Source organism: Marmota flaviventris, chromosome 6 (genome assembly GCF_047511675.1).
Source record: "Marmota flaviventris isolate mMarFla1 chromosome 6, mMarFla1.hap1, whole genome shotgun sequence".
NCBI lineage: Eukaryota > Metazoa > Chordata > Mammalia > Rodentia > Sciuridae > Marmota > Marmota flaviventris.
The window spans coordinates 60996020-61023064 of NC_092503.1; the positions used below are offsets into that span (position 1 = coordinate 60996020).

Here is a 27045-nt window from a genome sequence, read left to right on the forward strand (position 1 = left end):
AACAGTCTTTATTATAGAACCTACAAGTAGTATTTTGTTAATTCGGTGGGGGAGGATGTTAACAGAAATGTCAATGGGAAAAATGTTTCTCACTGCCTAAAATTTCCTCCTATTTTCTCTTAAAGATATTCCCTAATACAGGTTTATTAAAAATACTACCAATGTGTTCTAAATACATACTTTATTCATACAGTAAGAAATTTCTCATTGCATACTATATATACATCATACATGAAAGCATGGGGATCCAAAAAAAAATCAACATAGATCTAACTTAGACACTGAGCCCTCTAATTGGAAGAATGTAAGCCATAGAAACTGACTAGTCCATAATTTAACAAATATATAATATAGCGGTTCATTGCTTGCTAGTTATTATGGATAAAATGGGAAAGGTTCAAAAATAGATGTCATAAAGCTTTCACCATGGAGGAAGAAAATATAAAGACAAACAACAATAAGTGTTGGCGAGGATGTGGGGAAAAAGGTTCACTCATACATTGCTGGTGGAATTGCAAATTGGTACAACCAATATGGAAAGCAGTATGGAGATTCCTCGGAAATCTGGGAATGGAACCACCATTTGACCCAGCTATCCCTCTCCTCGGCTTGTACCCAAAGGACTTAAAATCAGCATACTATACTGTCACAGCCACATCAATGTTTATAGCAGCACAATTCACAATAGCTAAACTGTGGAGCCATCCTAGAGGCCCTTCAGTAGATGAATGTATAAAAAAAAAAAGGTGGCATATATACCAATTGGAATTTTACTCAGCAATAAAAGAGAATAAAATCATGGCATTTGCAGGTAAAGGGATGGCATTGGAGAAGATAATGCTAAGTGAAGTTAGCCAATCCCAAAAAAACAAATCCAAAATGTTTTCTCTGATATCAGGAGGTTGATTCATAGTGGGGTAGGGAGGGGGAGCATGGGAGGAATAGATGAACTCTAGATAGGGCAGAAGGGTATGAGGGAAAGGGAGGGGGGAAGGGGGTTAGCAAGGATGGTAGAATGTGATAGACATCATTATCCAAAGTACATGTATGAAGACATGAATTGGTGTCAACATACTTTATATACAACCAGAGATATAAAAAATTGTGCTGTATATGTATAATAAGAATTGTAATGCATTCTGTTGTCATTTATTTTTTTTTTAATTAATCAATCAATAAATAAAAGCCATGTGACACCACCGGTGGCCATGGTGGTAGTTGAGGCTGCTAAATAATCACACACACAAAAAAAATTAAAAATTAAAAAAAAAAACCAATTCTATTCTACTTAATTTCTGTTTTAAAAATAGCTAGCAGTTTTTACCAATGTTTTAACCTGGAATAAAAGTAGTTTGTAAACTTAATCATTTTGGAAAGCAATTTTATTTTGTCAATCAATGCTGCATAAGATTTAAGAACAGAAATAAAAAGAACATCAGTGTCTTCATGAAAGTGATTTAAAAGGCCAATTTCTGCAACTAAAAATTCTAAAAAACACTACATGTTGAAATGGGAAAAAATCTTAAGAATGTTGATTTACTTAATAGTTGTGTTCTTAAGAAATCTCAATAGACTGACTTACTCTTAAACACCATTCAAAGTCTCTTAAAACTGGATGATACCTAGCTTGTATGAGGCCCTGGGATCAATCCTCAGTACTGCCACCAAAAACAAAACAAAACAAAACCAAAAAACTCAAATCTAAATTAACTTTAATATGTACAATAGTTTTGTTTTCCTACCAAGAATTGATGTAGAAATGTTAGTTAGTAGAAATTAACAGGAATTTATGTTTAAATTTATAATTTTTATGTGTTCATGTCTTTAGAGAAACTAATTACAGAAAATAATTGTAAACATTTTAATGTAGAAAGGCTATTTTTCTAAAAAAACATATGAATAATTCTGTCATACAATAATAGCATAAAATGTTTCAATGTTTATAGCATCACAAATCACCAAATACTACAAATTTGCTTCTTTGACTTAGATTAACATTCTTTTAGATTTGGGGGGAAAATATTTTTCTGGACATTGAACATCCTATGTATATAAAATATGATTTACAAATTTATATGTAAATTATAAACGGAAAACTTTGAATATAATTGAATATACTTTACATGAAAATAATCGCATGCAAAATTGAATCTTTCTTTGAGACTATTGAGACATGGTTTTGCCTATGATGCTACAATAATTTTATTTGCTATTGCATAGAATTAAAGTGTAAAGAATATTTGCTGCATCAAATAATTTTTATACTCTGTATTGCAGGCCTTTTCAGAGCATCTAACATGCATATTTAAAGAAACACACATCAGGGCACAATTTTCTAAACACATTAGGCCATAGAGTTTTCCCCACAGAGCATTTCAAAGAAATAATGTTACAAGAATATTTCAGAAAATGTTTCTTGGCACCTCTGGTTTCATCACTTACTCACACATCAGCTAATATCACTATCTGTTTCATCTGGAAACTTTATTGCCTCTCCAATGTGATGGGAAGCCACTTACCTTGTCTTAAAATCTTTTTATTCTGCATAACAACTAGCACAATATACACTGCAGAAAAGGTGTGTAATAAATCTTGGATGATTAGCTGACAGATTACATGTTTAACAAAAGAAAATTATATATGCTATCAGTTCACACAGAGTACATGAGAAAGTAATGCTCTTATATAAGTAGGACTCAAAGACATTTCCATCTTTTTTAACTAATGAAAGTACTTTTTGCTTTTATCACACACAGAAGTGTCATTAAAAGCTGTCGTATATTAATAGTGACTGTTTTCTCTCTAACTACAATTAAACAAACACTTGCCATAGCACATTTTTAAACTTTATTGCCAGCATTTTTGTTTTAACAAGACTCATTCCAATAAATGCTTCACTTTACAATCTTAATAACTCAAAACACTTGGGGCTCAAATGTTCACAATAGCTCTATTCCTAAGGAATAAAAAAAAATATTTTCATATTTAAAGAAGATTAGCTTCAAGTTGCAAAGGCTACAGCTCAAAATGTTCACATAATTTTATAGTGGATAACAGACATGAGGGATTCAATTCCTAAGTTTGAGTGCTATGAAGGAAAATACTGTCAATATGCATTATAACTATAGGACCAGCATTTTCTCTCTCCCTACACAGAGCTTTAAAAATATCTTCAGCCTATTAATAATCTTCTTTCAAGAATTTGAAATATTGCTTGAGGAACAAAAAGACAATGAATAAAATCACAACTCTTGATATGCACCACCTCAGAAAAAGCAAGTATTACCTAAGGTCTACTTAGAAGGCAACACATTGCCCATAATTAAAGCAAAGGTTTAAAAGCCCAAAATGTGTTTTCCCACATGCACAATGCCTGATGGAAGCAGATGACACTGCTTGCCTTAAAGTGAGATATATTTGTAGTCGAAGACCTATTTTTCAGTTATGAATTTTCTATACAAGATAAATACCCTAATATTTTAGTAAAATGAAAAAATAATTTTTCTTTATTATTTTTTATAACATGAAGATAAACATAATTTCTTGATCAACTATGAGGACACTTCTTCAGACACCACAGTTTAAGTCTATTAACACTTAACCTCCCTTCTCAGTCGTGAAAACTGAGATTTAAGGTAAGCAACTTCCCTCAAGTTTCATAACTTGTAAGTGACAAGCTTGGGTTCCAAACTCAGTTGTGTTCTACCGCTATCCTCCTCCTCCTACAATATACCAGCTCCCTTCTATATTTTTGTATCCTCCCTCAAAGTCTCCCATTTAGTGTAACAACATATCCTATTAAATATTTGGATGGTAACTAAATATAAAAATAATGAAGATAAGTGTGTTGACAATGTATTCAACAAGAAAGAATAGGAGACAGAAAATTTACTCCAGAAAAGAAAGGAAGGAAGGAAGGAAGGAAGGAAGGAAGGAAGGAAGGAAGGAAGGAAGGAAGGGAGGGAGGGAGGGAGGGAGGGAGGGAGGAAGGAAGAAAAAAAAGAAAGAGTAGGGACTATTGCTTATATGGTGACCTGGGAATTTACTCCACCTGGTCCAAAAAAGACAGTATACACTTTCAATTGCCAGAGTCATAACAGATTGTTTTACCAGACATAATAAAAAGATGCTGTGTTATCACTAAAATACACAGACACACGTACATGGCTATGGTGAAGGCCAACTTGTTTAACAGAGGAGTAAGTTCAGTTTTTATATACTCGCTTTTTGCTGGGAAGACAGCCAAATTTCTGAGTCTAAGTCTATATTTTATTAAAGCTATATTCATGTAAATGAACAGTGTACAATATATAGGCAGTTTCTTTTCAGGTTATCTAAACTATAAGGGATTACTGTACCATTAAGGAAACATTCTCTGTTCCACCCTTCTCAGGAACTGGAGATTTCAAGATGTCTTCAAAAATTATACTTGCCGCCCCAGAATTTTAATATTTCTATGAATATAATTTCTATGAATCAAAAGAGCAGCCTTACTTTATTCTTTAAAAAAAAACACTGAAAATTTTATGTGATTATCACTTTAAACACTTCCACAGTGCATATCTTGTTGGAGGCATAATTTAACATGATCTTGTTCCACTGAAAAAGCCCACTATTTCATTGTTACCATTTTCATTCTTTTGTAAGTAATGGGATTGGTACACAGCTAGCTCAAAACACTAGTGTCTCTAACATATCTCAGATTAGTGTGTCAGTTTGATTGCTTCCATAAGGAAATGCATGACTTTCTGCTTTTTATTATTAACCACTAAAGGAAAAAATGTGTTAGAAGATGGTAAGATTAGAAGTGCTATAGCAGTTTTTCAATCATGACCACCAGAAACTTCAGACTGTGTTATCACATCCACCCTAACATATTCTTTCATGGTAAGCTTTCACCTCTCCACCCATGGGAGAGCCCACTTTTTATGTAAAGCCTGGGAATAGCTCTCTATCCTGCCAGGAGTTGAATGAAACCACAGAAAGGTTAACATGCCATGAGTGTTAGCCATGTTCACTGTTCTATTTATGTGCACAATTTCTATTGGTTCTATTTACAATCAACTCATTCTCATCTCCATAATGATAAAATTAGGTAAAATGAGACATAATTTCAATGCTTACTCTACCTGCATCAAGTCTTTCAATCTCTCCTTGCATACAATGCTACATCAACAGATTAGATATTGTTTACTTTTTAATTTTGGCCAAAATACCCAATGAAAAGATGCACCCTGCTTTAAATGTGGAATTCTTGTGGAATGATTGTTATGTGGTTATTGTTGATTTTCACATATTTTATTTTATATATTTTCAAATTTTACCAATATTCAATTTTGAATAAATGAATAAACTTTATTACACATTACATAATTTTAAAAAATTATATGTATCTCCTAATAAGTAATTTTCAATTTGCAATACAACTTATGAGTGTAGAATTTTAATGTTACTAATTATACTTCCACAATTACACAATCTGTTCTACAGATTTCTGAAAATGTATTAGGTACAGTTAATAACAATTCCTACCACAAGTGTTATAAGTATTTAATAGACCAGTGTTTCTCAAAGTCCATTCCATGTTTGAACTACTTGGAGATCTTACCAAAATGCAGGTTCTGATTCAGTGATCAAAAATAGAGCCTAACAATCTGCATTTCTAATATCATACAAGAAAACTGCTGCTGGTCCTTGAACTTTGAGTAGTAATTTATTAGACTGTGCAATTAATGCTATGTGTACTACTGAACAACTCTTCTCTCATAGTTGTATTGGAATCTAAAGATGAACTAAGTATTTCCTTCCTCTTAACTTCAAGAAGCCTAAAAATGAGTATATGTTTTCTCATATGTAAGAAGCTTAATAATATATCACCATGAATAACATTAATGCAACCAATGGCCTAATGAAAAATTTAAAAGTTAATTTTCAACAGTTTATAGATTATGCATCAATGGTTGACATTTAAATGTCATTTTGCTAGGTCAATGTAAATAATCCACAGAAGATAACATAGGATTAACCTATTATGTCCCATCATTCCTTCATGGAACATCTATAAAAACATGAATTGAGCAAAAAAACATATATATCATTTATGGTATCTTTGAAATAAATGTTTTTTTTAATATTTATTTTTAAGTTGTAGTTGAACACAACCTTTATTTTATTTATTTTTCTGTGATGTTGAGGATCGAACCCTGGGCCTCACTTGTGCTAGGGGAGCGCTCTACCATGAGCCACAAATGTTTATTTTTAAGTTCTATTCGCTGGAGAAAAACAATAGGTGAATGATTCATGATAATATTCACTAATATTATTGATATAATAAATCATATAATAATTTATATAGAGATTATGATTTCCAAGCTATTTTAAGGCACCTTTGTAAATTTCATTGAAATAGTCACAGAATTTAAATTTTAGTGCTTAAGGGGTTAAAAATGGAAATTTTAAATCTCAAAGGAGTCATGTAAGCCTGGATAGCAATTCCCTGTTTTCCTTAGAGAGAACAAGACTTAATATAATATCTAAATTTAATTAAAATGTGCAAGAGAATAAAAAACATCTCCAACCTTTTATACTATATGATTTAGTCATGAACTTTTCTTGCTCTTAGAAAACGGGTTCAAAATACAAAGATGTAAGTAAGCCATTCTGAAGAATTTGTAGCTGTAGAACATATTATGTAAGTATTTTTAGCTCTCTCTCTGTCTCTCTCTCTCTCTCTCTCTCTCTCTCTCTCACACACACACACACACACACACACACACACACACACCACAAACACAGAGCCAAGCTCCTTGTAGAGATATTTGATTGATAGTATTACACCTTCCACTCCTTCATTTACAACCAATCAATCTGGACATACAAGCTTCTGATTGCTAGGTCATGGGAATAGACTTTACTTAAGATATTATAACTGAAACCCACTTTAATGTCATTGAAATATCTACCTATACTTTTTAAAAAAAAATTGAGATGTTCATTTAAGAGGAATTACATGTATATTCTAAATTTTAAAAAGTAAAAAAATATTTAACCTGTTAAATATAATTGTGTATTTCAAAAACATGAGATGCATTTCTTTTAAAAAGTAGCAAAATATTAAACTATCCAAATTCAAAATATTTCATGAAAGTTTTGTTCTTTTTTGGAAAGGGTTGAAAAGAATGGTTGAGGGAAGAATCTGAAATGTAAACTATATTCTTTGCACTGTGTTCAGCACACAGTGGTGACATTTCTATAGTCAACTTCAATGATTCACTTGGAGAAGGAAAGCAATAGAAAAGAAAATACCAAATTGCAACTAATCCAAATATCATTTGGAATGCATGTGTTGCCTTCTATTTGATCATAAATACCCTTGATGTTTTGGAATTTGCAGGCAGGGCATCAAACTAACTAACAAAGCCAATATTAATATCTAACTCAGAAACAGATGGAAAGTTTCCCAGAACTTCCTCTTCTACTTGGATCATCTCCTATCTGGGCCTATTCCCCTCGCAGACCACAAAAACTAGGTAGACTTCTTAGCATTTCTATAACTTGTCTCTAAATTTTCAGTTTGGGACAAGAAGAAAACTGCTTATTTTCTTCAAATTTATTTTCTAGTAGTTGAACTAGAAATTTCTCTTCAAACATCTTTGGCTTTCAGCTCTTAATAGTTAATTCATTTAGAAATTCAGTGACTCAACACATACAATGTTTCAAGACTAGGAAATTTATAGTCAGTGGATCAAAGAAAAAAAATCCAATTTGTATACACTGAAACCCTTATTTTTAAGTGGTCTTGCATGCTATCTAGCACTACTCTAAATAAATAAATATATATATGGTACCATGGTCAGGTTGATTAGTGTTTTGTACTCATCATAAAATTTTATTCTCACAATTCTATCTGGGCATTACCAACTCCATTTTGTAGATGGAGAAATTGAGGTTTGCAGTGATTAAATAAATAATTTTTCTAAAGCAATAAAAATGTAATGAAACATGTAAAAGGCAGAATTTAAATACAACTTCTCTAAAACCTGTACATTTTTCACCATACCAAACTTATTCCTAGAGAAGGAGAAGGATTTATTAAATAAAAATAAATTATAATGGCATCCAAGTCGAAGGTCTCGTTCATGAACATAGATTCCTTTGGAATAAACTATATCAAATTATTGTATGGAATTGATACATTTGCCTTACTGTCTTAATATCTTGAAGCAGAAGCTCCTAAGTATGAGATAATATGTAATCTTATGCAATAAAGCAAAGAGAAAGTTGAAGAATTAACAGAAAAATCCCTCAATCTTGTCTGTGTAAATTGTTACATCAATCTTTGTTTTATTCACATATTCTTATATTAAGGGATATATTACACTCAATAATTTCATTTAAATTTATCTAATATTTTATGCTTTTGAAATCTGTTCTAATTAAAATAATAGACACATTTTATCCTCTTGTCTCTACTAAACTTCAAGATCCCAAAGAACAGAAATTTTTCTTACTCTGGGACATCTGCCTCACCCAGCATACTTACCACCTGACAGGCAATAAGTGAACTCAACAAATATTTGTTAAGTTTGCTTTTATCTTATATAGTTTAATTTAGTCTGAAGAGGTCCTCACATTGAAATGGGAAAAAAGTGAAAATTAAAATATGAACCTTTAAAACAGGATGATTTAGTCCCTCAAAAAATCAGTAAGCCTATTATTTGCTTTAGTGTGAATACAGCAAGAACTTAACTGCCTAAATATTCCACTTAAATAGTTTCCTCTAAGGCAAATACAACAAACTGGCAGAAAATTATTGTCTTCTTCCTTTTTTCTGTAATGCAGTATTTATTGCATCCAAAATAATAGATGTTTATGTAAGTTATGGAGCATAAAGACAAAAACTCTTGTGATCCTACCATTAACTTAAATCCTAGAATATTCCCATTACCTTCCCTTCAACCTCAGTCCTTGCCTCCCCATGGGAGCATTATCCGGATTTTTATGCCTACCACGATTCTTGCCTCCTTTTCAAAACATACTTTCATCATATATTTGAGAATTGCTAAATAAAACATAGCTTAGGTTTTTTTTTTTTTCTATTTGAGCTTGATAAAAATGGGGCAATATGCTATCTTCTATAACTTGTTTTTCTTTCCACTTTATGATTCTGTAGTTCATCTTTCTTTAGGCTTCAATCAGCTCATACATATGTCCACAGACCAATATTTCTCTATATCTTCATATTTTTTAAGCTTTGAGTTTGGGGAACTTTTTTCAAATCTAAGTTCTCAATCTTTAACATTTCAAAAAAAAATGGTCTTAACTCTGACAGGAAAATTATGATAAAAATCTATAAAAGGAAATATTACTAGCACATGGATAGAATAATATCATGGATATATTTAAGCATATATACATGAATAGATACATGAATAGATCTCTAAAGGAATACACAAATTATTTCTGAAATCAATTATATTTTTTTATGTTTGGATTGGCACAGACTTTTTAAAGTGCTCTAAATTAAAATGGGTGTATGTTTGATTAATCAAAACAAATATTTAAAGGACAGACTTTCTGAACTAAAAGTAGGAATATATGTAAAGCAAACTGAATGAGTTCTACAAGGTTTAAAGAGTACTAAAACAATCTAATCAGTGATAAATTATCTAAATTCCTTGAAAACACAAAATACCAGAAACTAATAATCATATTTAATTAAACATATGATACAGTGAATGTGAACACAGTGGAGCTAACTGCCTCTAAGCTTTGTGGGAAGCCACAGAGCTCTCTTGTATTTTCCCTGGAGAGTGATCTAAATAATGCAAATGAACATCACTTTAATGATACTGAGGAAAGAGGGTTTTTGTCAGCTGTTCATTCTAGCCTGATTTAGATTAATCTCAAATTTGCACTATACTTACTTTATATGAAAGCTAAAGCATACTTTTCCTCAGCTTCATTTCTGCAAATTCTCCCTGAACTATCTACCCAATTCACAGCTCCCACAAAATATGCACATACCTTTATGATTTGAAACCTGTGAATATATAAAACTATTAGTCATTTAAAAAATATCATGAGCTAGCAGTATTGGCATCTGCTTTCAAAATTAGAAGGAAAGCTCTATTGATCTTTGTCAGTTACTAATCTACACAGCCAAGAAATGAAAGCAGAAACACCTATAAGTGGTGCTTTTAATTGCATTTTCAAAGAACTCTGATCTTTCAAAAAGTGCTTATTCATCAACATACATATAGTCAAATACATGAGTAGAAGTTGAAAATTTCAGCCATAAAATCAAATATTTAGAAATATCCATAGTTTACTATTTTAAAAAGAAGTTTCATCAAATATATTTTGTATTATTCAGGCATAGAATGAATATTCTCTATAACACTATATTGCATTAAATGATTAAGTTAATGGAAAGCATAGATTTTGAACTTCATAGAAGAATTCGATTTTTTAAAAAAACAAACATTTAGTCTGAAATCTTTACATTAGAAAAACAAAACTCACTCCTGGAACCCATTAACAGTTTCCTAACTTGAGAGCAGCTAGTGGAGAGGAGACTATGGGTGCTAAGGCAAGCCTCCCTGAGCATAGAATCCAGCTTTGCTACCTTACAGCTGTGTGACTTTGGACAATACATGGATGAATCTCTAAAGAAATACACAAATTATTTCTGAAATCAGTTACATTTTCTTATGTAAAACCACATGATGTGTGGTTTTCTTCATCTGTAAAATAATTATATATTTCATTGAATGACTGTAAGGATCAAAACGGTTCACTAATGCAAAGCACTTATAAAAATGCCAGCACATAGTACTCAAAAAATGTTTGTATTATGATTACTAATTTCCAGTTTGTTAATCTATGCCTAGTAATAAAATATTCTGTTCCAATTTAAAATCATTTTTTGCCTTTTAAAAATTGGCTTTCAATGCATTTTTGTTTTAAAAATACATTAGGCAAAGAATGATTAGCAATTGCCACCTCTTTCACTCTACTTTCAAATGAAAATGAAATTGTTAGTTGAGTCCTAACTTTTTTATGAAGTCAAATATACAAGAATCTGTATATATCTTATCTTTTTTAAAGTCCTGGAGAACTATGATTTACTGGATCTTTTTCTCATCCTTGTTTCTCCTATCTTAAAGCTAGGACATTAGCCACTAATAACTTTGGGACTTAATGAAGCTACACCAATCAACTAATGGAACTATGTGCATTCAAAAAGGGAAATGTCTATCCCATATAAATGATGTTACTCTACTATTTCTGTTTCAGTTTTCTATGTTTATTACGACAGGACCAATTACATTTAGTTCAATGTTGTTGTTAATATCTATAGAAACCACAGAGAGTTGAAGCAATGAAGGAGAGTCAGCAAGCTGAGTCAAGGTGTAAAAGCACTTTTCACTTTTCTCTAAGAAAATATCATTCTAGATCCAGGTGCATAATATAGGAAAACTTCCAGAAGTCATTGGTGAAATGCATCAGCTTGAGCAACATTTCCAAAGGCCACAACAAATGAATTTCTTTTGGCACAAAATGTTACAGTTATTAGAAAACATGGAAACAGGACAATAGAAAATTACTAAAGGAAATCAAACATGGAAATACATGCTAATTAAGCTGTATGGAAGATTAAAAACAATACAATCCTTAAAATTCAAGACATCAAATTCACCAAAGTCTAAATAAATATAGTGCTCTTTAACTTAATGCCAAGTGACACAAATGCACATTATAAAATAAGGTTTCACAAGATACAATAATGGTATGCTTAGTATACTTATTTCAAATAATATCAACTTAGCAACAAGCATGACATTTGGATTTTCAATAAACCTAGAAGAATTAACAGTCCACTTGAAAACATAAAAAATGATAATGACAGAAAAAAATGAATATTACATAAAAATAAACAACACATTTCTGTGAAGTTAATTTTATCCAAAATGAAACAAAAAAGGAAAAATTCAAAATAAAGCAGGGAATTTAAGGTAATTACAAAATCACAGCACACTAAAATGTGCTTAAATATCATTGCCACTTGTATAAATCAATACAATTTATAACCATAATTTGTGGCAGAATTAATCAAATGTTTTAAAGGAAATAGAGTCTTTACATGAGGATAGCTATAAAATATACTAATAAAAACCATAAAGTTTTCTGGGATTGGCCAAAACATGTGCTTTTGTTAATTGAAAGGAAATATCATAGCTATTTTAAATATTATCAACTTTTCCTTAGTCAAGCTTTATCATTGTGTGTCAAAATATTTTGTAAATCTGTCACATCTTTACAGTACTTATAACAGTATCAATTAATAAAAAATAAAGTTGTAAAAATAATCAGTGTTTAACATTAAGTTGGAATACTCAATAAGCATATTTTAAAATACCTTAACCATAATCTATATTTCTTACTTTAAAGTAAAATGTCATAACACTTTCAAAATGCAAAATATAAAGTTAACTTTAAATTAGCTGTGAATGTGAGCATATGGCAATTTTAGATAAGAAATAAGTCTTTGGAACTAAGTATGAAATTTATGATATTAGATATATAAACAAAAAAGAATAAGCAATAATAAAACGTATAGTATGTTCAGCAATTTTTTAGCTTCATACTTCCATCTGCTGGAACAAAAATGTTACTACTTCATTTTAAAATGCAAAAATCAAAGATGCAAAATGTCATATTCAAACAAAGCTCAATAAACAGTGACTAGAATCAACCCCCAAATGTACATATTTCTAATACATGCATTTGGTTATTCATTTTTACACCAAGTCAACAAAATATTTATTGAGCATCTGCTATGTGCCCAGTACTATGGCAAGAAATGGAAAAAATGGTTTAAAAGTTTGCATCTTCTGAAATTATGGATCTTTTCATCAGACGCAGAAGTTATAGATTGTATAAGCAAATGGGAAAATGAATACAGAATTCCAGGTTGTTGTAAAGTTTAGGAAGGGGAAAAAAAAGTGTGAGGAGAAAGAGCAGAGGGTTAGTGTTCTTAGGAATGGAACCACCATATGATCCAGCTATTCCATCCCTTGATATTTACCCCAAAGTTCTGAAATCAGCATGCTATAGTGATACCGGCACATCAACATTCATAGCAGTACAGTTCACAATGGCCAAGTTATGGAACCAGCTCAGGCGCCAGTCAACAGATAAATGTATCAAGAAAATAAATGCATCAAGAAAATTTTATACACACACACACACAATGGAGTTATACTGAGTCATAAAGAAGAATGAAATATTGACATTTGCTGGTAATGGATGGAACTGGAGAATATCATGCTAAGTAAAGTAAGCCAGTCTCAGAAACTCAATGGTCAAATGTTTTCTTTCATATGTGGAAGCTAGAGAAAAATAAGGGGAATAGGGGGGTTCCCATGAAAATAGAAAGGAAATATGTAGAGAAAAATAGGGAGGAGGGATGGAAAAATGGAAGAATGGTGAAATAATGAAAACCATGTTATTATGTACCTATGTGAAAATAACACAACAAATTTCACCTTCATGTATATCTATAAAGCACCAATTAAAAACTATAAATAAATATTTAAAAGATCAATAGAGAAGGGGAGCAGTAAAAGGGAAGAGAGGAGGGAAAGAGGAAGTGCAGGAGACTAAAGTGGAGCAAATTATATTCCATGTATATATGATTATGTTACAATAAACCACATTAGTATGTATAACTATAAAGAAGTTTTTAAAAAGCTTAAAAATTTCCCTCTAAATATACTTAACCACAATACCTGCACTATACTGAAAGGTAGTAAATATAAAATATATCCTATACTTGTTTTAATTCATCAAGGAGAAAAGTCCATCTAATTTCATTAAATATGATATATGCTTTAATTTTTACTATTTTCAAAACATAATTTTTTGTTCTTGGTTTGCTTAGACTTTTTATCAGAATGAATAATCATTAATGATATTGAATTTTATGAAATGCTTTTATCTGAACCTATTGTGATAATCATAGTATATTTATTTTTATTTTCTCTCTTGAATTATATTGGCTACTTTAAAAAAATCATATAAAAATTGCTTTGCTCTCAGAAGCAGTTTATTGGAGAATGAAATAAGGAATTCATGTATGAAGGCCTTGAAATGGAAAGGAATTCAGTGTTTGGGAGACTGAGCTTCTGAAGAGGATTGAGTAGAAGGACAAAGAAGACAAGGGTAAATTACATCTACGTAGCCTCTTGAAAACTGTGTATATTTTACTCCATTTTTTCCAACCTACTTAGTAACTTTTACCAACTATAACATGAGGAGCCATCAAGAAAAAGTTTTTTATTTGAGGCTATTGTAAATGGGGTAGTTTTCCTGATTTCTCTTCCAGCTGATTCATCATTGGTATTTAGGAACACATCATTGATATTTATGGGTGTTAATTTTATATCCTGGTACTTTGCTGAATTTGTTTGAGTTATAGATGCTTTCAGGTGGAGTTTCTTGGGTACTCTAAATATAGAATCATGTCATTGGCAAATATGGATGGCTTGAGCTACTATTTTCCTATTCATATTTCTTTAATTTCTTTATTTGTACAATTGCTCTGGCTAGGGCTTCAAGGACTATATTTGATAGGAGTGGTAAAAGAGAGCATCCTGTCCTCTTCCAGTTTTTAGAGGGAATGCTTTCCATTCTTCTTCATTTAGAATGATGTTTGCCTTGGCTTTAGCGTATTTAGCTTTTACAATGTTGAGGTATGTTACTACTATCCCAGTTTTTCTACTGTTTTGAGCATGAATGGATGCTGAATTTTGTCAAATGCTTTTTCTGCATCTATTAAGATAATCATGTGATTCTTGTCTTTAAATCTACTGATGTGGTGAATTACATTTACTGATGTCCATATGTTGAACCAGTCTTGCATCCCTGAAATGAACCCCACTTGATCATGTTGCACTACCTTTTTAATATGTTTTGTATATGATTTTTATTCCATTCTTCAGTTTATACCCAATGGAATTAAAATTGGCATACTATAGTGACACAGCCACTTCAATATTTATAGCAGTTCAATTCAATTCAATTGGAACCAACCTAGGTGCCCTACAACAGATAGATTTTTTAAAAATGTGCTGTATACATACCACAGAATAATACTCAGCCATAAAGAAGAATGAAATTATGGCATTTGCTAGTAAATGGATGGAACTGGAGAATATCATGCTAAGTGAAATAAGCCAGTCCCCAAAAAACAAAGGCAGAATGTTCTCTCTGATATGTGGAGGCTAACCCACAATAAGGGAGGGGAAGAACAGAAGTTAATTGGTTTGGACAAAAGGGACTAAAAGGAAGAGAGAGGGGATGGGAATAGAAAAGACAGTAGAATGAATCAGATATAACTTTTCTATTCTTATATATGAAAACCTGACCAATGTAACTCCACAAAATGTACAGCTACAATAATGGGATCCTAATAATTGGAACAAGTTATATTTATTCTATGTATGTCTGTCAAAATACACTCAACTGTCATGTATATCTAGAAAGAACAAATTTAAAAAGAAACAGATATTTTTGAAACCATGATGGAGACTATTTTAAATGTTTATCAATCTTCAAATCCTTAGACAATTAGCTAAATTAAGTAAGCTACACATAGACCCAAAATATGAGTGACATTCAAAGTCAAGCTACCTACCAACTTTTTTTTAATTGAAAAGGCACACTGAACTCATTATTTGTGGACTAATGTCAGTAAATAATCACTTAAACTTTAAAAAAATCCAGACTCACATTTTCCTTATTAAATATGAAAGCTATAAATTATATTTCATGAGTGCTTACTCTTCAAACCTTGTTACTTAAAAAGGCACAGATTTTGTTTTTCTTGGATGCTGAAAATGAAGCATTTTTCTAGATGCCAAGTTAATCCTTGTTGGCAAAATACATACCGTGCATAGTGTTTGTGCAATTTGTAATTACAAACTGACACCCACTGACAATACAGAATAGCTTCTACCCCAGCAAGTAGTTACAAATATTGAAGACCATTGTCAGATCCCATAAGGCATGTCATTAACTTTCATTATTACTAATGGGAGTTATGGGCATAATTCCAAAGTAAATCACAGGCATTGTGTCACATCACTGCTTCTAAAAAGGCTTTATTTTCAGGTCGGGTATTTTTAGCCACATAGGCATATTGCTATTTTATTTTATTTTTTCTTAGAGAAAGGCCAGATATGCAAAATAACAGAAAAATACTAGCAAACATTCTTCTTCTTGTCATCCTCTTTGACCTCCTAGTTAGTATATAGTTTAAGAGAGAAAATAAAATCATTTAAGTATTTAATTAGACAAATCTGATGGGGGAAAAAAAGATGTATTTATAAAATAGAACCAAATGTGGGTAGATGAAATACACATCCCCAAAGTACTCTGAGGTATACATTAAGGTGACCTTTATGATAATCTTACAGTAAGAAGCCTGAAAAACATTCCCAATATTCACCCAATAATTCCATATTAAGATAATTGTCATAAAAAAGATAATTTTGTAATTTCTGGTTTCCATTATTTCTATACAAAAGTTAGCTGTTAGTTAAATTTTGTTCCTCTGTAATCTCTATTTTGTGTTTAGTTGCTTCTTCAGTATGTCCTTGATATTGTGCAGTTTCACTGCACTGTGTCTAGATATGAATGTATGTTTTGTTAGATCTCTTGAATATCAATATCCATGTTTCAATATTTCCAGAAACCTCTTCACCTTTATCTCTTTGACTCTTACCCTTCTGTTCTCTCTACTCTCACTTAGCAACCTGTTTAAATGTATATTAAGGTTTCTTCATATCTAAAACTTTTCTTTCTCATCTGTATTATATTCAGCATAATTTTGTAGAGTTTTCAGTTCACTAATTCTCTTAGCTGTGTTAAATCTACTATTGAAGCCATCTTTACACTTTAAAAAAACTAAATTTTATTGTACATATTTAAGGTATACAATATGGTGTTATAACACAAATATCAAATGGTTATGTAATTAAACAATATAAATATTCATCAGTTCACATAGTTATTTATTTTCCTCTCCTGGGGCAAGAGCAGCTATTATCTACTTTTGGAGAAAATTTCTGAATACAATGTACTATTACTAAGTACTTTTCTTGGATTACATTAGATCTTTTGACCTGTCCCTCCTATATATTTGCTACTTCATTTCCTTTGAACTACATCTTCCTATTTCTTGCCCTAACCTTGTTAACCACTGTTTTATTTCCTATCCATACATTTGACAACATTTTACATAACACATGTAAGTGACAACATACAATTTATTTTTCTGTGTGTGTGTGTGTTTGATACCAGGGATTGAACCAGCAGTGCTTAACCACTGAGCCACAACTTCATCATTTTTATATATTTTATTTTGGGATAGGGTTTCACTACATTGCTTAAGGCCTCATTAAGTTGCTGAGGCTGGCTTTGAACTCTTGATCCTCCTGCCTCAACCTCCCAAGCCACTCTCCTATGTGTACTTTTAATTTCAACAACTACATATATTTTTATTTCAAAATGTTTTGTTTAATTCTTTTTCAATTTTTACAGGTTATTTTTGCTAATATTTTTTTAAATTATTTTTCTTTTACTAAACCATCAATATCTTTTTTATTTCTATGGATATAATAAACATATTTGCTTTTCTGAATGTGATAATTGTAATGTTCACAGCCTTAAAGGTCTAATTCTAGAGTTTGTTTCTCTGCTGTCTCTGGTAATATTCTGAACACTACATTTTGTGTTCTTTTTTTAATTGTGGGCCCATGTTACAGGTAAATAGATTTCCAAGGGAATTTCCTATCTAAAGTACATTATTCTTTGGCTCCTGTGGTTCACAGGACATGAGTCTAATTTCAAATCTGGAGAAGTTAAAGAACAAGTGTATCCCAGAACATCTTGTGCTATACAGGAAGGAAATTCTGAAAAAGAAAAAAAAGCATATAAAAAAGAAATAGATGATAGATTAAGACAATGTTGTCTTCAAAAAAAACAATAATAATAATTTATTATAACTCATGGAATAAATTCTTGTAAAATGAATCCATAGTGATGTTTAAGAAGGACAGAGAGAAAGAGGGAGAGAGAGAAAGAGGGAGAGAGAGAAAGTATAAAGGGAAAAGACTCCATTCTCATTTATTTATCCTTACTGGAGATGAATGATATGACAATAACTTTATCTGAAAATTAACAATTGAGGGGAAAAACTTCAAAGTTACTGTGGTTCATTCCCAATTGGTGAAAGATAAATCATCATTATAGAAGAATATCAGCTAACAAATGTTTCATATCAGTAATGAGTATCAACTCTCAATAAAATTATTTAACTAATATCATTATGAAATGCTGATATCAGTAAGTGAGGGTTATTTGGAAATAGGATGCCCAACTGGGGGCAAAATATCACCATTGGTAATGATAACTTACCTATGGAAATGGCAAAACTAGTTTTGACTCTAGAGAAAGGAAAGAACAAGTTTATCCAAGAACATCTTGTGCTATACAGAAACCATCAAAAATAAAAAAAAGTATATAAAAACAAATAAGCATATAAATAAGTATATTTATAAAGAAATCTGATCACACCAGATTGCCAGATTAACTTCAGCTTTACTAACAGCACAATATCCCAGTTTCTATACCTCCTGCTGAGATGAAACATGCAACAGAAGCAATTGTTTGTTTTTTAAAGAAAGAAAAATATTTCATTGACATTGTCAGAAAAAAAATGGAAATAAAAATTGCCAGACATATCACAGCACTTGGTAAATGAAATACCAAAATTCAATATACTAAAGAAATTCAAACATTTATTTCCTATACACTCCAAGTCAAAGGTTATTTTTAAATTTTTATTTGTTCTAATTAGTTATACAGAATAGTAGAATACATTTATGCATTTTGATACATCATAAATAAATGACATATAATTTCTTATTTTTCTGATTGTACATGTTGTAGAATCACACTGGTCATGCAGTCATGTATATACATAATGATGTCTGTTTCATTCTACTATCCTTCCTACCCCTTTACCTCTTCCCCTCCCTTCACCCCCCTCTATCTAAAGTAACTCTATTTTTCCCAATCCCTACCCCTGCCTTATTGTGAATTAGAATCTGCATATCAGAGAAAACATTCGACCTTTGGTTCTTTGGGATTGGCTTATTTAGCTTAGTATGATAGTCTCCAGCTCCATCCATTTATGGAAAATGCCATAATTTCATTTTTCTTTAAGGCCAATTGATATTCCGTTGTGTGTGTGTGTGTGTGTGTGTACCACATTTTTTATCCATTTATCTGATGAAGGGCACCTCTTTCACCACTTCTATTCAACATCATCCTTGAAACTCTAGCCAGAGCAATTAGAGAAGACAAAGAAATTAAAGGGATACAAATAGAAAAAGAACTCAAACTCTCACTATTGGCCAATGACATGGTTCTATATTTATAAGAGCAACAAAAATTCCACCAGGAAACTTCTAAAACTCATAAATGAATTCAGCAAAACAGCAGGTTATAAAATCAACACCCATAAATCAAACATGTTCCTATACATCAGTTATCAATCTACTGAAAAAGAAATTAGGAAAACTACCCCATTCACAATAGCTTCAAAAAATAAAATTAAATACTTGGGAATCAATCTAACAAAAGAGGTAAAAGACCTCTTCAATGAAAACTACAGAACACTAAAGAAAGAAATTGACAAAGAGCTTAGAAGATTAAAAGATCTCCCATGCTCTTGGATAGGCACAATTAATATTGTCAAAATGGCCATGCTACCAAAAGTGTTATACAAATTTAATGTAATTCCACTTAAAATTTCAACTACATTCTTCATAGAACTAGAAAAATTAATCATAAAATTCATTTGGAAAGATAAAATACCCAGAATAGCCAAAGGAATACTTACTATGAAAAGTGAAGCAGGAGGCATCACAATACCAGACCTTAAACTCTACTACAGAGCCATAGTAACAAAAATGGCATGGTATTGGCACCAAAACAGATATGTAGGCCAATGGTACAAAATAGAAGATGCAGAGACAAACTCACACAAATCCAATTATCTCATACTAGACAAAGGCTCCAAAAACATTCACTGGAGAAAGAATAGCCTATTCAATAAATGGTGCTGGGAAAATTGGAAATCCATATGCCATGAAATGAAATTAAACCCCTATCTCTCATGAAACTCAACTCAAAGTGGATCAAAGTCTTAGGCACTAGACCAGAGACTCTGTGCCTAATAGAAGAAAGAGTAGGCCAAAATCAGAAGTAATTCTTGCTACCCAAAAAAAGTTTAAATCATACCTAAAAGTGTTCACAACCAATTTGAATACATATATATATATATATATATATATATATATATATATATATATATATACCTACAATGTACATACACATACATATATGTACTTGTATATATATGTATATGCATGTATATTTATATGCATATATACACTATGATAGAGTCCTAGTTATGAAAAACAATGATGATAAAAGATGATTTAGCATTACCTGTGAAAACCCAAATATAGACATTATTAGTATTTAATTATCATAGGTATGATGAACATAATAGTATAGTATATGAGGAGTTTTTTGGAGATGCATGATGAAATATTTATAGGTAAATTATTATGGGTAATATAAGCCTTACATTTAAATAGTTAGATAATAAGTTAGAAAAATGTAAGGGCAAAGAGACAAGAGACAAAAGCAAAGTGAATTTGTCAAAATTCTGCAATTTGAAGAACCTAACTGGTGGATTTATGGATGTAATAGTATTATGCTCTTGATTCTTATGTTTGAATTATTTCATAATTAAAACTTTTTAGAAATCAAACTCATTCCTCCAAATCAGATGTATGTTTGCTTCGGTCAAGTACCCAATTCTCAGATCAAGATGACTTAACTGTATTTTTGACTTGGAGTATATACTAGCAATGTAATTCCCAGCTCCAGATAAATGAAGGGTTTTTTAAAATTTGTTTTCCTTTTTGTCCCCCTTCATTCAGAAACAAGGTCTAGAATAACAAACTCATACATTTCTATATTCTGAGAGAGATAGGCTTTTCATTCCTCATTTTCCTGTTCTTTGGCTGAGAGGGTACCCATGGGAGGGTGGGGGGAAAGCTATATAGGAGATCATTTCTATTCAATTCCTGCCTTACTAAGGCTAAAGTTCTATCCTTGACCTTCGCACATGTGGCTTATGGACATCTAAGGGTTGCCAAGGAATGGCAGACACCTCTCTGGATGCCAAAGTTCCCTTTGTTTCTGATCTCTGAAGAATTCTCTTGGTTTCACACAAGATCAGTCATTTTTTCTTTTAAATTGATGTGTGTTTGATGTGTGTGGGTATGTGTATCTCTAATATTTCTATCATCCAGTTCATCTTATTACCTGAAATGAAACTGAAGATTCAAAAATAAAAAATTTATGTGAAGTACTTCACACAATACCTCTATTAAGATGAAGATTTTGTGTCCCCACCCCCCCGCCCCTTGTTGCAATTGTTCAGCCTTCCCTGCATTACCATACTTGTAGTTTGTTTCAACTAAAAAGTTGAAAGTTATACCAGAGGCAGGTCAACAAAGAAAAGTACAACTAGTAGTCTAATAAATAAATCTTTAAAAATCAACATAACCGTGATCTCCTTTATCAACATTTATCTTATATATTAATGCCTCATTCAAGACAATTCTCCAAAAACCTCTTCCTTGCATGTCTTCACTTGATTGCAGTACACACTTCTGAAAAGAGCTAAATTCCCTCTCTATAATAGAGGAAACAGCCTCTTGCCTCTTATGAACCCATATAGCAATTTTTGTCTGAGTGGGATTTTAATCATTGGTTCAGGCTTGCAGTTAGTTTAAGAAAACAGACTGAAGTGAAACTACCCAGAGTTTGACTCTCTCACCAATATACATAGGCCCTATGATTTTGGAGATGTTTCCTAAGTTCTCTCTGTATTTGTTTTTTCATGTGCAAACTTGGGATGTCAGTCATTCCATTTCATAAGAATCTGTTAATGACTGAATGTGATGACCCAAGAAACATATTTAATATACCATATAACATGTAGTAAATTCTTAATAACTTACTATTCAGTACTTATTAATGTAATTAATCTTTGTGTATGTTTATACTTTATCCTTCCAGGCAGAGCACAAGAATCTTACAAAAAATGGCCATGCTGCATGTTGCTCCATGTCCATTGATGGGACTAGAATACTACTTAACTTAATTAGAGTAAGTCATTTATATTCATATAGCAGCTACAGTCATTTAAGAATATCACCACTATTTTAATATTCTCATTTCCCTTTTATCCAGATTGTAATGCTGGACCTGGATTCTTTTCTTTCAGGGGCAATAAATATTATATTTTCAAAAGTAATAAAATATACTTCTAGTAGCAGCTTCTGTTTAAATCAGGCTGCAAAGAAAGTACTTGCCTAACCTTAAATAACAAGCTCTCTAATAGTGGGATTTCATAATCCATTACACCTGTCAGAGAAGTATTGCCGGATACTTGGATTTACCTGCAGTTATTAAAATCATGCACTTAGACATAGTGAATGAGACATTTACAGAATGCTATGTGCCTGGAGAAATATGGCTAGCCATTTGAACAACCTGTAAAAAGATTTCATTGACTTCAATAGTTTGATTAAAAACAAAATAGATTGGTAAATTTACCAAGAAAATCAAACTCCATTATTATAATTGAGACGATATTGCTTCCACAAATCCAGCTTCACAAGAAGTGCTTCAAAGGACACTGAGGAAGAGGAAGCGATATCAGAGGTCAGAGAAGGGGAGGTTAAGAGGAGAGTAATGGGGAATGGAAAATGATCAAAATATTAATATGCATTTATGAATATGCCACAATGAAACCCACTGTTCTGTGCAATTAATATGCACTAATAGAAAAGTGCTTCAAGAATACCACTATATTCTTAAGAAAAAAGTAATAAATCAGTTTGGGGGAAATAAGAGTACCAATTGGACTCAGTGTTTTTAATTAATGGGCTTCCACAGTAAAATAATTACATGACATCCGGGCACTTTCTCAGCTTTTCTTGGAGGGTTCTCATGGACAATACAGTGCACCACTTCCAATTTTTATGGATCTCTAGCCAGAGTCATTTAATGACTATTTATGACAATTGGCATTTGACATTTGAACAACAGCTGAACAGGGATATTCTACAAGTTGTTTTATTTTAAAAAATTAAATCTAGTGGCCATAGTGAACAAAAGAATGATGGAGACATCCTTCCTTCTATCCATCCATCAATCTATCCATCCACTCATTAATATATTAATTGGAACAAGCCTCCAAATTGAAAATCATAATTCTCTCAACAATCTCTTATACTCAGGCCAAATTCATCCATTCAAATATAGATAAAAGGCAATATCATTATTTTTAGATAAATGTAGTCTAACCAGAATTTAATTAATCCTGGAAACACAGTTTCTCTTTCTTAGACCTTGCCAGGATTTCCTCATACTCTCAGCCTCATAAGGGGAACTCCAGAATTTATTTATTTCCTTTCAATATATATAAATTCATCCCCTGTAGAAAAGACAGACTCACCTGTAATCAATAATGAGCTATCAAGAAAATCACTTTGAAAACTAAGCAGAAGTATCACCAGACACTCACTCCCCCATAGTGTGTGTGTGTGTGTGTGTGTGTACGCATGCTCAAAGTTAATAAAATAATTTGGATATCATTTGACCTGACCACTTTGGTTTGGATAAACTCAGAAAGGAATAGTGGCTCCTAAGTCACATATAATAAAAACAAAATTAATACTCAGATTCCATGAAAACTAATGGAGACATCCTTCCTTCTATCCATCCATCAATCTATCCATCCATTCATCGATATATTAATTGGAACAAGCCTCCAAAATGAAAAAGATAATTATTTCAACAAGCTCTTATTCTCATACCAAATTCATCATTAACAAGTGCAATGCTATTTTCAAGTTCAACATTTTATTCTTGTTCAGATAAATCTATTTTCCATATTATAAGCTTTCTAAAAATCATAACCCATAGCCTCTTTCACATATTCTAGCTATGTGCAGTGTCAAAAATCACATTAACTCTAGGGGTCATAGACTATGGAAGTTATGCTTCTAGAGAACTTTAAAGATTTTCATAAGCATGCTTCATTCTGTAATAACACTTAAACAAGTCAGAATAATTTGGATAAATACAAGCCAGGATGCTTCTTTATAAGGGAAATAGAAGACACGATAAAATATTATTAGAAGCACTAATGATGCCTCAAATATTTTAAGACTTGCTCATGTCTATTTATGAATTTCTTATATCCAGTTTTCAAATATAGTCTAAATAGAGGGGGAGAGATGAAGACTTGCATATTTATAGTTCCCATCCATCTGAACACAATTTTTAGCCAAAAATCAAAAGGAATAGAGTTCTCATTTTTTAACTTCAGTTACGTTAGATGGTTGTAATTAAGTAAAAATACACATTTTCCCTTAATGGATAGTGTTTTGCCTACCACCTAATAAAATGAAAAAGCATTTATTCAGGATTAATGTTTCATTTCCTGTGTGATTCTGAAAAAAAATCAAATATCTTTCTAATTCTACTATTCTTATGCCAAAAGACAATCTCTATGATAGAAAACTTTTATCATTTTAAATTGAATGTTATATCCCAACAACCTGAACCCATTGAATTATGATTACTATATCATATTTATTAATTATGTTTATTAATATTTGTTGAGTGATATATAAATATATTATACAAAAATAACAGAGGAACTATTATATAAAAGGCACAGAATATTATACCTACTTCCATGGCATATTATTTTTATTACTATAGGTGTCAAATTGCATTTTTCCAGTAGTTTATATTTTTACATATTGGTGATTTAATATCTTACCAGAGGGCTATTAGAGTATTTTGGCAAAAGATTATAACAATGTTCCTATATAAGTGAAAAACAATGATGGCTATCATTAACATGCATGATGACATTTTTATTTTATAAATAATACTAGGGTTGAAGTAGGACTGATATCATTACCTCCAGTTTATAAATGAAAACTAAGGCTCAGGTGGCAGGAACACTTATTCATATTTGCAAGGATGGTCAGAAGCACAGTCAGTCCTAGAACTATGTCTGTGACATTTTAAAACCACCTTTATTTCCATGAAACACCCTGGTCTATGTAAAAAAAAATGCCCTGGGGTATTTTAATCTCATTCTAGAAAAAACACAATTAAAAAATAAATGTTACTAAAGTATTATAGTAATATATCAAAATAATACTTATAACACATAGCTTAGTATCAAATATTTCTAAACATTTTTGCAAAATATTACTATGTTAGGACATAAGAGTGACTTGATACAGAGGTACAGAAAATAGTTAATCTGTATGGTATGAATAAAGGGACAGTACCAACCCATATTCTACTCAAAATTTCCCTGAAATATGACACTGTATGAAAAAAGTAGGGGTCAGGAGTTACAGTTATCCTGACCAATTGCAATCCCCAGGGTGCCTATTTCAAAGCTTGATGTGCTATAACAAAATATCTGTACAGAGCACTTAGAGACTTAATTTTGTTCTATATAACTATGTTCTTCTCAGAACTCAGTGTGGTCTCATATACTTGGTCACTGAGAGAAAGGTACCAGTAAATCAAAACACCTCCCAATTGCTTTAGAGAATATTCATGGGCAAGCATAATTAACAGATTACCTACAGGTAAATTCTAGCTCCTAGACTTCTTAATTGCCACAAACCTAGCAAAGTCATCTCCACCCATATTACTGATGAAATGTGGGAATAGATTTGATGAAATAGATATTTGCCCACTTTTAGATTCAATGAACGTAAATACAACTAAAGATCACTGAGGTTCTTTTCCAATCTGATCTTCCTTCACTCACCAAAGAGGTGGCCAAGGTGGCCCCTATGTTCAAAGCAAACTGTACACAAATGTATCTTCTGGCACATTACCCAACAGCATTTCTTTTTTCACGTGCCTTAGTGACTTTCTCTCTTCTATATCTCAAAGGGAAAAACCTCTTAAATTTACAGGGTTTCCAGAATCTGCTTGCTCTCTTTTCAGCAGCTTCATTCACTACTTTTCAAAGATATGTTTCAGATATACTAATCCAAAGATAATGCCATGGGCATTGTTATGGTTTAGATATGAGGTGCCTTCCAAAAGCTCATGTATGAGACAATGCAAGAAAGTTTAGAGGTAAAATGATTGAGTTATGAAATCTTAACCCAGTAAGAACATTAATCCACATGAATGCATTAACTTGGTCATAACTACACACAGGTAAGGTGTTGCTGAAGGAGATAAGTCATTGGAGTGTGTCTTTGGGGCATATGTTTTATCCCTGGTAATTCTAGTTTAATCTCTCTCTGCTTCCTGCCCTGGAAGCTGACCTGCTTCTCTCCTCCATCTCTTTCCACCATGACATTCTGCCTTGCCAATGGAGTCAGCCATTTATAAACTCAGACCTCTGAAATCTTGAGCTCCAAATAAACTTGTACTCTACTAAAATTGTTCTTTTGGTCACAGCAGTGAAAAAGCTAACAAAACCAAAAAGGATGCCAGTAACACACAATTATTACTGATCCATGTACTTATATCCCCTCATCCTCTCAAATTGCAAATATCTTTGGTGACATAGCTTCTTTTATTTCAGAGTTGTTTTTATTTTACCAGTTTTACCTGTTGACAATTCTAGGCAGATGGACACTGAAAATATTTGGTATAGTTTCCCCAGGCAACACCTTTACCAAAGAAAAGTCTGGCTCCGAAGTTAAGGTGCATCTGTACTCGCCAATTTCATTACTAAAAGGTTGATAGATTGAATTTCATATAATTGTAAAACTGCACAACAAGAAATCCATAGATTTCATGTCATGATGCTTTACATGTATACCACCA

The 27045-nt window shown here is 31.8% G+C and overlaps 1 protein-coding gene across 3 annotated transcripts in view; it reads right to left on the reverse strand.

Moving 5' to 3' along the window:
- The window catches only part of Grik2 (glutamate ionotropic receptor kainate type subunit 2), a 677012-nt gene that overhangs the window by 540711 nt on the left and 109256 nt on the right, over positions 1-27045 (reverse strand). The window lies entirely within an intron of this gene.